Source organism: Hipposideros armiger, unplaced genomic scaffold, assembly GCF_001890085.2.
Source record: "Hipposideros armiger isolate ML-2016 unplaced genomic scaffold, ASM189008v1 scaffold_889, whole genome shotgun sequence".
NCBI lineage: Eukaryota > Metazoa > Chordata > Mammalia > Chiroptera > Hipposideridae > Hipposideros > Hipposideros armiger.
The window spans coordinates 274038-287286 of record NW_017732239.1 but is presented as its reverse complement, the minus strand read 5'-3'; the positions used below and the strand labels follow the sequence as shown (position 1 = coordinate 287286).

The following is a 13249-nucleotide window of genomic DNA, read 5'->3' as shown; positions in this document are numbered from 1 at the left end:
CCCAACAGTGCCACATGGGAAGGGTAATGGAGATAAAGGATGTTCAGTGTGACGTTATCTGCAAAAGCAAGTAAAATGTGCTGGGAAGGCAGCTACTCAGTTCCTTCTATTTAGAAATGAGTTTATTTCTTTTCAGATGTGTGGCTCTTCCATAAAATGATGGGTTCCATAACAGATAAACTTTCTAATTTCTCTCATTATTCTCAGTGCCTTCTATGTCTTGCCTATAGAGTTGTCTGAATAGACTAGTTACTCCGCAAATGAATAGGAAGAAATCGAGGTAGCAGTCTCCTGTAATAGCACATAGCCATTCTACTGTTAACAGCCTGAATCCCATAGTAGAAATCAGATACCAAACAATATTCTCTTAATATGATTTTCCTATGCATGCAAAATTTTAAAATGGCCCTTCTAATGTTCTGGAGATATTTTATTTTAATATATGACTTTTACTTTTCTTCAAGATGTGAATTATTATGACTTAATTTTCTTAAGTTCCTCACAGGGTTCTAAGAGATATTATGATTGCAAATAAAATTATTCATCCCTTAGTAGTCATCACGATGTTCATGCATAACCAAGAATGTACCCAGAATGTTATTTCACAGGATGGCTGTGCATGGCTGCCTAATGTTTTTTAACAGTGGCCTGGGTCCAGTCCTCTGTAGGGATGCATGATGCTTAGGTCCTGTGGAGCCTCAGGAAGGGAAAAATGTTGTCATCACATTTAGTGTTTTGTTTTTTTTTAACTGACCAAAGATGGTTTTTATCAACTAATGAGGTTACTGAGGAAATATCCTCTTAGTCACCCTTCTCAGAGCTATGGTGTTATCAAATTTGCATTCATCTTACAATGGAAAACTCCTGAGTGCAGTGTCTTAGAAATTACATTTGCTTAAAGTTCAGCAATCAAAATTTGACAAACCCTTAAAATTATTTTACTACCTTAGTCAAATTTTACCTTTGTTTTTTTCAGACTCTTGAAGGGTTTTTTACTATATAAAATCCCCAAGGGATCCATTCAATTTGCAGGTGTTTATTTGGCCCAAATATATATGGAGTTGTCGGAAAAGTCATGACGCATTTTTACAATGCGAAACATAGGAAAAATATGTCATGACTTCCGACAACCCAATGCTTCATTCAGGTCCAGTATTTTGAAGTATTAACTAAGGTTACAGGCAACCATTATTTTGCTGTTGTTTTTACCCATAGCAGAATCTATTTTTTTTAATTAAAAAGAGGAAAAATACTTAAAATCATTTCCCTCTAACAACTAGATTAGAAACTAGGATACAATGAAAGTGTGGTTACAAATACATTATTAAAAAGTAACAATTTATCAAGTGCTTACTACGTGCCAGGTACTGTTACATGTATGTCTTAGGTCAGTTTGCCTGGGAAAAAGACTCTGATATTTTGGTGCAGTTTTTGCGCGGGGTCTGCTCTCAGGAGCAACACCTGTAAATGAGAGAAGTAGGACTGAGCAAAGGGAGAAGTTAACTCTGACGCAATTGACACAGATACCTTAGCTGATCCCAAAAGAAACTTGAGCTGGAATGGCTTTTGGGGGCCAGGTCTTTATACCCCAAAACTAGGCTGTCCAAAGAGGAAGGGGCATACTGGGAGCAGCTGAGAGCCATCAGCAACAAAGCTCCCTGCACCTGGAGGAAAGAATCCACACTTCATATCCACTATTAAGTGTCATCTCACTTCATCAGTGTGATGCTGAGAACTGTTTGCCAACGGGCTCAAATAGGGGGCCGGCTGAGCCAGGCATGACTTGTAGCCGTGGCCAATTTCCATGGTGTAAATACTCCAGTTTCAAGTTATCAACTTGATAGTGAACACCAAGTTTAGGTGTGCACAGTCCGCTCTCAGAAGTGTATGCATGCTCCAAAACATCCACTGTAATCATCATCAAGCCTTTGGTAAAAATATTTCTACTTGTGAAACAGGAAAACGTATAAGAATTACATTGCTCCATTCTTCTATATATACAACTGTAAACGTCCCGGCAAAAGTATTTACTATAGCATTTTTCACAGTGACATTTATACCTGCCTGTCCATATTCAGTTTTTTAAGTGTATCTTTGTGTATTTGAGTAAAATCATGCTTTTTAAAATTTTTCACATAATATGTAAATACTGATTTGGGGAGTTAATATAGTGGTTTCTTTCGTTTAAATAAAAGTTTAAATTAGACTGAATGCTAAGGAAATTCTAGATGTAATATTTATGTCATAAAGTCCAGGACTTTTTGTGTTCCAAGTGTTATATTTAGAGGTTTCTGAATGTTTGAGACTAAAAGCAAATGAACAAATGTAGGTGATCCATTAAAAACTTTTATAAGAAGCTACTGGAAGACACGCTGAAGGAGTGAACCAAGATATGTAAGGCTTAGCCAAGAAACCAAGATCAGAATCCACTGCACTCTGAATTGAGCCATAGTTAAGTTGAATAGGTCTTAGAAACATGTTTATTATTTTGTGCGAGGTTATTTTAAAAAGCCAAAGTGGGTTTTTATGGCAATGAAAATACTCTATGATATTATAGTGATAGATACATGTCTTTATACATTTGTCCAAGCCATAAAATGTACAACACCAAGAGTGAACCCTAATGTAAACTATGGACTTTGGGTGATAATGATGTGTCAATGTAGGTTCATCAACTGTAACAAATGTCCCCCTCTGGGGGGGATGTTGATAATGGGGGAGGCGATGCATGTGGGGGTGGGGGATATACAGGAAATCTCTGCTCCTTCTCCTTACTTTTGCTGTGAATCTAAAACTGCTCATTAAAAAGCCTTTAAGGAAAAAAAAAAAGCTAAAGTTTTATGAATGTAGTGGAGCAACTGCAATGTAGTGTGTATATATATATATATATTGAGAGAGCCTGAGTTATATAGAATGAGAGATTCAGGTTGGAATTCTAACTGCCTGTCCTTGGGCAAATGCTCAAATTCTGTGACCCCAGTTTTCTCATATGTATAAGGGAAACTATCAGGTCTCTTGCAGTTGTTGACAAGTTTAAACGGAGTGTCAGGATGCCTGCCATACAAGTGCGTAATAAATTGTAGCAGCTGTAATTAATGTCAGAAGCTGAGCATTTGGAACTGAATATGGAGTTTTCAGTAGACCAAAGTGGCTGTTTTATGTTTCTTGGAATTACCTTTAAAAATTGGAAAACATTATTTTTACGTGTAGTAGAGGATATTAGTAAGCTCAAGGAGTCTGAACGGGCTGGCTTCCTATAGAATGACTGAAGAATGAATTCTATACGTGTTTAACATAGAACTCATTAAAATTCTGCAGCAGTGGTCCACAAATAGAACACAAGCAATGAATGGAGGCCAGGACACATAAGAATGTCACAGAGAAAACTCAGATGGCTGGGATAACATATAGGAATTATCATGGACAATGTGTAGGAAAACTATCTTAATAGTTTTCAATGCAAACACTCCAATTATAATAAAATGATAAGCTACTATCTGTCCTTTGCATTGCTGAAACTAACCTTCCTGTATAGAATAATCCACATGCAATATTGGTTCCTTGTGAAATCCCAAGCTTCAGAAACACTCCATTCACAGGGAGATCTCATTAAGCAAACAATTCAAAGAGCGGCTTTGCTTTTGTACCAGGCCTGATGCTGACAGATGCTAACCTTACCAGCAAGACTCCTCTTTTGTACACTTCTGATGAGGAAGGAGGTTTTCTTTTCTTTCTGTAGCTCAGGAGAGGCTTGACAGAGACACTGAAGTCGCATTTCTCTTATTCTTCCACATGGTTTAGAATACTTGTAAGTGGTTACAGAAAAAGTAAGATTTTACTGCTTTTGCCTTCCTCCGATTTTACTTTGTTTTGGCTGGTATCTGGAGTCATACTTTATATCCTCACAAAAGGCCATGGGACATTTTTATTAGGCTTGAAGAGAAATGTTACTTAGCTTCCTTTTACTGGCAGATTGCCATGAAAACTGTGACTAATACTGCTTTCATTGTTATTTGACAAGGGACGAAAAGACAATTTTTCACTCACAATGAGAAATGCCAGCAGCTACTAGATAAATAAAGGATATACTCTTTACCTTTTCATGAATTTCCAAAATTCTTGCTACATAATAGAAAACTTTTAAGATTTATATCCAGTTGTATGTAATGTGGTATTGTCCCTGTCAAAGTAAAATAAATTATTGTCTTGCTATTTCTACAAGAACTAATGAGATCAAAGTGTCAAAACTTATGACTATCTTTAGGAAAATTCCAAATGGAAGAAATATTCTGGTGGAATGTAAAGAGTTAAATATTCTCAAGGATCACTTTTTCACATATGTTTTAATTTATGTATTAATCATCAAATATAAATGCTAAAAAGAATATTAATGAATAAATATATTTCCATATGAGATCAGTTCTTTCAATGATTGGTACTGTGGGGACTTGGTACATGTCTATATGTTTGTACATTTATGGCATATTTTCAGAGCTAAAAAGCGTTAGGATAGTAAAAAACTTTTACTTTAATTTTTTTGAACTATTGGTGCATTCTCATGTAATGAATGTACATTCCTACACCAAATATTTAGTGATTCATTCTCCATGGACCATATATGAATGATGATCTAAGTGACATGTTGATAATAAAAGTATTGGGCTAATTCCTAATTTCTTCAGGGTTGACAAGAAGAGTATTATATGTCTGAGAGGGCGTGGAGCCTCAGGCTATTCTTCTCCACCATATGTATATGAAAATATATAATATATAGCTGTGATGATGTACTCCACCAAGTTTATGAATGGAAAACTCAAGTAAATAGAGGGGACACTAATGACTAGCCGTGAACCTGTGATGTTTGCTTGGTTACAGGCAATCATAGTATTAAATCTAACTGATCTCTACTTGGAACAAAAAAACAGCAACCTTTTGTTTTTCTTTCTTTAAGAACTCATGAACCTTGTCATTTATAGTTTGTGATTAATATGGCCAGGGATTAAACAATTTTTTTACACTTGGACTGGGACTGAGCAAAGCCCAGGTGTCATACTGCTGATGAGAGGCGTTATGCCCAATGTTAGAATCACACCAGCAAGCCCTTCTTTGTTCTCCTGTAAATAATTATAGAAACAAATAACTTCCTGTGGCAAGTGAGATGAATAGTTAATTGATTATCAAATAAAATGCTAGGAGCCGTGAGCAACGATCAATGCACAAAAGCAAATATGGTATTCATTCTGTGAAAGCTTTGGAGTCTGAGTCAAAGAACCCGAGTTGAAATCTTGGCTCCTGTCTTTATCATCTCTAATCTAAAATCTGTAAAACGGGTACATATTAACTCAGATGATTATTGTGGCGATTAATGATGTCATGAATGTAAAGTACTTAGCATAGCATAGGAGTGCAACATATGACATATTTATAATGGCAATTAAGCAGCATTATCCTGTGAAATCCTGTGAAATGCGTTAAACCTAGATACCTGATCTTTTCCACTAAGAAGAGAAGCTTTGAAATAACCCAGAGCTTTGGCTGGGTTGAAGTTTATTCTACTGGGTCACTTTGCATGTTTTTTTTTCTTTCTTTGTCGCTTCATTGTGTGCATGACAGGATGGGGCAGGGGCAGGGGTGATGATTGATTTTAGACTGAGAATACATATTATTGATACATTTATGAATTAGTTCTTGGCTTAGGATACTTATTTGACTTTGTGTATCAGAAGAGAAGTAAAAGATATGCATTTACCTTTTGTACGAAGAACTGAACACATCGCGTAAATCCGGAGGCTGGATTCTTTTCTCTTTATTCTGAGAAAACTGCTATCTATCTTCAGGCCGTTTTACAACTTTGTCTGAATGTAAACAAGCTTCTGTTAATTCAGGAACTCTGAGGAAGAGCTCGAGCACTTTATGGCTGATGACAGAGTTCGATATTTCATCCCTGCCTGGCCTCAGCTGGCTCTCATTATGTGAACAAAATGCAAATTCTAGATTGGATCCAAAGTTCCTATTTTGTATGAGCCAGATGTTGTTTCACCTTTTTCTCCCCTGTCACTCATATTACATAAAAACTGCTACTTTACTTACACCTTCAAAAGCATTAGTCTATTTTTTTTTCCATTGTGGCATTGTATTTGGTGTATGTATTACATCCCTAGAAAAAGAATCCCAGGATTTCCCCTCCTGTGTGTTTCTGTCTTGCTTCTTCGTGGTCCATGATGCCCGCTGTGGTGGTCAGTACAATGAAACCAAACTGGCGGGACGGGAACAGGTTGTTCTGCCAGTTTTCTAGATCTTTGAGTTGCACATCAAACCTGGGGCTGATGACTCCACACTTGTTTAACCTGCCCTTGAGGTTTACAACAATTTTCCCAGCTCTGTGATCATCAATGATTTCAAATTCGCCAATGTAACCGTGCTTTGTCATCACAGTGAGAAACCGGATGATGACCTTGGAGCAAGGCCGGATAAGAACCTGGCGTTTGCCTCTCTTCTCGGCATTGTTGATGCTCTTGAGGGCATCGGCCAGGACGTTCTTGCGCACCATTATGGCTGCACGGAAATACAACGGAAAAAGCTAGTCTTTTTAATTTCACTATCCTTCTTACTGATTTTTTTCAAGGAGTTTTGGCACATATAAGCAAATATTAAACTATATTCTTATGACTTTCTTCAAATAAAATAGAGAATCATGAAAATTGCCAACCCCTATTAACTCATTGTCTTATCAAATCTGTTGGCTCATCACAGGCAGATACCAAATTCAGCTGAATGTCATGGAATTATTAAACAATTTGGTATCATCACAAACGAGAACACAGACACTTGTGTGCCCGCTTTTTCTAAAGTTCTTTCATCAGGTTTTGTTGCTGTCTAAAGAAAAACAGCTATAATGGCTTTTGGCGTGAAAAGCTTGTATTATGCTCAGCTAAGTATAATTGTCATGGAAAGTATAAAATGCGGGAGAGGGTTATCTACAGAAGTTTAAGTCAATTGCTCTTTTCCATCAGATTTGATTCAATAATCTTTGCAATAATTTTGTCTTATGTTCTCTGACTCCAAAAAAAGTCTAAATCTTCCTCTTATATCAAAAACAAATAACTGTTTCACATAAAAGGAATATCTACTTCACATAAAAGGTAAAGTATGTTACGTCCCGTCCATCTCTTAAAGATGCTATGAAGCTGTAATTTCGAGTAAATGATCTGAGGTCATAACATGACAGGAAATATATATGTACATGCCAATTTGCAGAGACAGAACAATTCTATTTGCCTTACTTGATGTAGTTATCATTTTTGTAAGATTCTAGGGAAAACCATGTCCTCTGAGGCCCTCTTTTCCCACTGGAGAATTACATAATTTAAAATCACTGCTGTTACTTAAGTAGCTTGTGTTTAAGTCATTTGGGACTGGAACAAACTGATCAAGGTCACAGTCACAGAACATGTCTGCCCCATCTTCTAACGTCCTTATTTTTGTTGAAAAGAGAGAAGAACATGCCCTTCAGATTTTTCCTTGGCAGATTTGGCTGCCAGATGAATTTGCAGCTTCATTAAATGATATAGGATGCACTGTTGCTGCCAGCAGTTCCTCTTTATCTTAGCTGCTCCTAAGATGTTCACAATCCATTTGAGGAAACTGAAACATTCAAAGGTGAACAGATGCAAAATTCTCTTCCCAGGTGTGAAAATCAGGGGGGATGGAAAGGATTGATTTGACCAGGTTTCTCTGTTGAGGAAGGCTTGAATTAGAATGCCAAGCTTGGAAGCCATTATTCCCAAGAGAAGAGATTTGGCAAAAGCTAACAGTACCCTTTTCTCGCTTGTTTCAGAGTTCTACATAAATAACCAGGATGTTTCTGGTGTTGTAGCATGTGATAACAATGGCAATGGCCTCTAACTGGCCTTTCTAGCAATTCTGTCCAATACCCTGATGTCAGATCATTCTCCCAAAAGTATAGCTCTTCATGACTTCCTCTTTTTTTTTTTTTTTTTTTTTTTTTTTTTTTTAGCTGAGCCATCCCGCCACCTGTTGGCAGCTCACGGCTGCTCAGCTCGGGCTGACTCGAACCGCTGTTGCTCAGAGCTCAAACTCTTGAGCGAGCTCTTAACCAACTGAGCCACTCAGCCGGCCCTTCATGACTTCCTCTTGGCAAAAATGTATAATGGCTACATGCATGCTTATAAATTAAGCAATGTCCCTCACTCCTTGATCAGTGTCTGTGGTAACCACAGGACAGTAAACATTGATCTGTCCATCCTTTCTTCACTTTGCTTCTGCTCTTAATGTATGTGCCCAGCAATTGACCATTATAGCCTCAACATGCGCTTAGCTCACATTTTCCCACCTCACAGCTCTTCCCCAAAACCCTTCTTTTTTTGTCTACTGCTCAAAATGTTTTTCAAATGCCACCTTCACCTTCCAGGTTTTGTTTTGTTTTGTTTTAACATTTCTTGAGTTTAATATTTCAAATAAAAGAGAAATTAGATTTAGTAGTTCTGATTTTGGAGCCTGGGACTAGGATCAATGGGTAGAATTTATTGAAAGGCAACTTTTGACTTATGAAAGGAAACAGTTTGACTGCCCCGCAAATGGAAATTGCTTCTTACCTTACTGGTTTCCTTATTCCTTCAGACCAACGTGATCTTTTTTTCCTTTATCTTTTTATTTCTCTCATGACATTGGTCATAGGGGTCTTGGGTCAGAATTCCTATATTTTCAAGTCAAATTCCTTCTCTTCCTGAACTGTTTGTTAGCTCTTTAAAATTAAGGATTATATTTTATTCATTTGTCTGTCTCAGTGGTTAGCACATGCTTGCACATAATTGTTCAATAGCTCTATTATGATTACATTGTAAGGGGAGCCCTCTGTGGCCACCTAGTCTGTGTATATGGAGGCGTAGGCACCAAAGCATGGAAGGGATTTGATGTGTTAAAACAGGCTACATTATTGATACCACATAACATGGGAGCAGATGAGTTTCTTTTCATTGTTTGTCCAGAAAGGGCTAAGTCATGACCCTTTACTGGATCACCTTCACCTTATCAGGGATATACTCTATTGCTTCCATTGAGAAAGATTTTAACTTTCTGGTTAAAGCAAAGCATGGACATTTTCAGACTTAAATTACATCATGTAACAGGACACAAGAGATACTTGATATCCATTTGAGTGAGGTTTTAATGGGTAAAGTAAACCTTTCCTGGCAATGGGGAATACCTTAATAAACTCACATACTCAGTCTGACATACAAAGCACTATGATGGGAAACTTGAGTATGATCTTTGAAAGGTTTCAGGTTTGTTTTATAAAATTATCAGTGGTTTCCACTTAGGCTAGAATGTCACTAAAAGAAATCTTAGTTGACTCTAAACACAAGCCTAGATAATGTCGGAAGTGATTGGGTTCTTTTATTCCAGATCATTCAAAATGAACAGTCTCGTTCTCAAGTTTTACTCTATGAGAAAGCCCTTTCACTTAGACATAGCCCCTTCTGTAGGAAATGTCCACATACACTTTACCATATAATCATGGTGAACAGAATCAAAAGCAAGCAACTAATTTTAGCACTACTGCCTTTATACAAGATATCTTTAAATCATGCCGGTTTAGAATGATGCAACCTACATTCCTTCTCAGGGCAGTGAAAATTGGATTTGGCAAATACCTAGTTCAGCAACCACTCAGAATTAAAGTTACAGCAAAGAGTGTGTTTTAGGCTGGCATTCTATGATTTATCTGCTTAGTGTGTTCAAAGCAGTTTATCATGCTAATAGTGTAACCAGTTTGACAAAACTTAAAGAGTGACAGCTCTGTGGATGGTGACAATCGTAACCTTTCCTGTCTTCAGACTTATCATACCCAGTGGCTATTCATAGATTTCCTTTAGCAGACAAATGGGATATCCAAAAACTTTAAAGATTTAAGTTCATATGTGTAACTTTATTATGCTTCATTTGGAATTTAGGGCTTAGACAGGCATTTGGAGATGGGAAGCATTGTATCAGATCACAGAGGTTGAGGTTAAGATGATCTTAGGGTTGCCCAGTTTGGATGAGGCTGCTAGGTTTTTACCCCGATCCGATACCTACTGAATTACAACCCTTATGCCCTCATTTTGTTGTTGTTGTTGATGGTACTGTGGCTTCCTCATAAGAAAATACAAAACAAAACAAAGCAAAAATACATTTTTAGTCTTTTTTTCAAACAAGTGAAGCCACTTAGCTGAATTCTGATGCATGGAGTGCTAGCAGAAACATGATATAGTACCTTCAGCAAATTACCTTAAAAAACCAAAAACTTGTACTTTCTGTTTCTTCTTCCCTTCTTCCATCTTATTCCTTGGATTTTATATGTGCTAACTAGAGTCCTTGTCAGGACCATGGGAACAGAGGATTATTCCCAAGGATGAGCAGGCAGAAAACTGGAAACAGCCTGGGTTCTTAGGACTTTGTTAAGCAAAACTTCCTTCACAGATACAAGCAGTTGTGTCTAGACATTTATGTGTAAGAAAAATGATCTTCAGTGTTCTTTATGCCCTTGTTACTTTTGATCTCTCTCATCTTTAGTCATACTGATGTTCCGTAGAGCAGTATAGTACTTAGTGAACTAATAAAGAAGCACAGAAGAGAGAAACTTAAAGGTAGAAAGGATCTTAGACCTTGTCTGTCTGGTTTATCAATGTCTTTCTAGCACCTGGAGCAATGTCTGGAACAATCAGTATTGGATGAATGCATTTCTGAAAAGTCTACAAATAGCAATTTTGTCTCCCTCTGTTCAAGAGTTCTACTTCTTATTTCTATTTCACAGGCCAGAATGTCTAAGACAGTGTGAATTTTGGTTTTCACTTTCCTGTTTACAAAATGGGGTTTCTAGTACATTCTGCTTTTGAGGAGAGTGGTGATGCTTGAGCTGAATGTTTCCCTAAATGCTAATATTTTTCTGTAAATTTTACACAATTGTGTTGTGTTTTTCAAGTTCAAACATGTACTAAAATCCTGTGATAACCAATACTTCATCTTAGTTTCATCAATTTATGAGTTGAAAACTTTCTATTCCTAAAGGCCTTCTATATCTTCCAGTATATACTTATGTTTCTGGAAGGAAATTGCTTTTAAATCTGTAAGAATTAGTTCTGATTGACTCACATATTGTTTATTATTCATGGCCTGAAAAATATTTAAGTAGAAAAAAACAACCTGAGAAATATGTTGACACACAGAGATTAACAAAGAAAATTGTTCAAAGAGACCAATGGTTTTCTTTTCTTGGAAAATTGCCTTTAATGCAGATACAAGAAATCCAAGCAAAATAGTGACTTTTCAAAGAAGCAGTTCATCTGTGAACTCAACTCCGTGGTTCACTACTTAATGTATATTGTTAATTAATATGTATGGCTCATCATAAAATGTTAATAAGACCAATTAAAATATTTAAAGAGGTCTTTGAAAGGTTTCAGTTTCATTTTATACAATTGTCAGTGGTTTTCACTTAGGCTAGAATGTCACTAAAAGAAATCTTAGTTGGTTCTAAACACAAACCTAGATAACGTTGGAAGTGATTGGGTTCTTTTACTCTAAATCATTCAAAATGAACAGTCTCGCTCTAAAGTTTTACTCTATGAGAAAACTCTTCCACTTACACATAGCCCCTTCTGTAGGAAATGTCCACATACACTTTACCATGTAATCATGGTGAACAGAATCAAAAGCAAGCAACTAATTTTAGAGTTTACAGCCCTAGAGGTATAGAGCAGAGAACCAAGTCATTATTCACAGCTCCCCAATTATTATGAGAATGCAAAGAAGCCATGGTCAAGATGATCTCATAATATAATTATTAATTATGTACATATTTTTGGCCCTGTGTATATCACATTACACATCAATTGAAATTTGTGCTCATTAATATGTTTATTTATGTAATCTATAAAAAATGCAAAGTAGACAGTCAGAGGTGGAGAAACCCTGATCTAACATAAACAAGGAAGCATGTAGCTGTCTCTGATGGCAACCACAGGAAAACTAGCTTTAGGATGAGTCTTAATACTATAGCTGTTAGAAAGAAGAATGAAAAAGATCATGGGCTCTTGATTACATCTCCAAGTAGTTATAGCAACTAGTCTTGAAGTTGGCCTTGGCTTTAGACTTCAATTATCTGAGCCAATGAACTTCCTAGTTACTTATGTGAATTTGAGCTGGATCATTTTTTAACAGCCATTAAAAGCATCCTAACCTATATAAACTGGGACATATTTTTTTAAACAATAGGAATCCAGTTTCTGCTTCCATTTTGCTTTAGATTTGAACAAAAAGATTGTTTCAATCTTAATAACTATAGAAGTTTTTTTTCATCTGGATATCAGCATTCAAATTTTCTATACAGACTTTTGTTTTAGTTTGATTTATATATTTTTCACTGAATATGTGCCGTACATTTATTTGAAACTCTCTTATCAATTTTATTAAATAATATAGATTTTATTGAATGATAGTTCACAGCAAGGGACTACAGAGATATTTGTTGGATTAAGAATAAATGTGTACCAAATAATGCTTTGTTCAATATTAATATCCTTTATATTTAGTTGGTTTTTGAAAATTGCACAAAAGCACTTGAAATAACTTGGAGACAACATAGGGATCAAAACTTCATGTATAAGCCATTGTTTTTAAGAGTGAAACCTATAGATTAGCCTCTGTTCTTTTTCATCACTAGCATGTCTAGCTATTCTCTCCTTTGGCAAAAACAAATGAGTAGAATTGTGTAAGTTTTCTTACATTTCTTATATATATTATTAAAAGTGATCTTAAGTATTTGCCAAATAGTTGACTTCAGGATTTTGAATTTTTAACCCTTGTTTAACAATTTTATATTTTGTAATTTTGTTCAAATCCATTGTAACAGTTTTCTTTCTCTCAATATATCTCTAAAATGAGAATGTTTATAGAGGCCTACAAAAAATTAAAATGAGAATTAATCAGCATAAGCAACTATATAACATTATGAAGCTGAAAAGCTTAATAATACTTTATAAGAGATAAATGATAACTGGGCAAAGTTTTTGAGATATATAACCAAAACTTACTAAAGTTTCATTTAAAAATACAACTAAGGTATCACTTTGATTAATATGTAATGGTTAAATTTAGTTTATGCTGACTGTATATTTTTACTCGAAGGAGAAGCTACCACATTTTCTATTTGTTCATGGTGCCAAGTCACTAGATGTTGTACTTTAGG

The 13249-nt window shown here is 35.9% G+C and overlaps 1 protein-coding gene and 1 pseudogene across 2 annotated transcripts in view; one reads left to right on the top strand and one right to left on the bottom strand.

The window, feature by feature from the left end:
- Nucleotides 1-13249, top strand: part of ANGPT1 (angiopoietin 1) — a 254882-nt gene that overhangs the window by 61730 nt on the left and 179903 nt on the right. The gene's annotated exons all lie outside the window — the stretch shown is intronic.
- On the bottom strand, nucleotides 6158-6561 carry LOC109375007 (40S ribosomal protein S15a pseudogene; annotated as a pseudogene).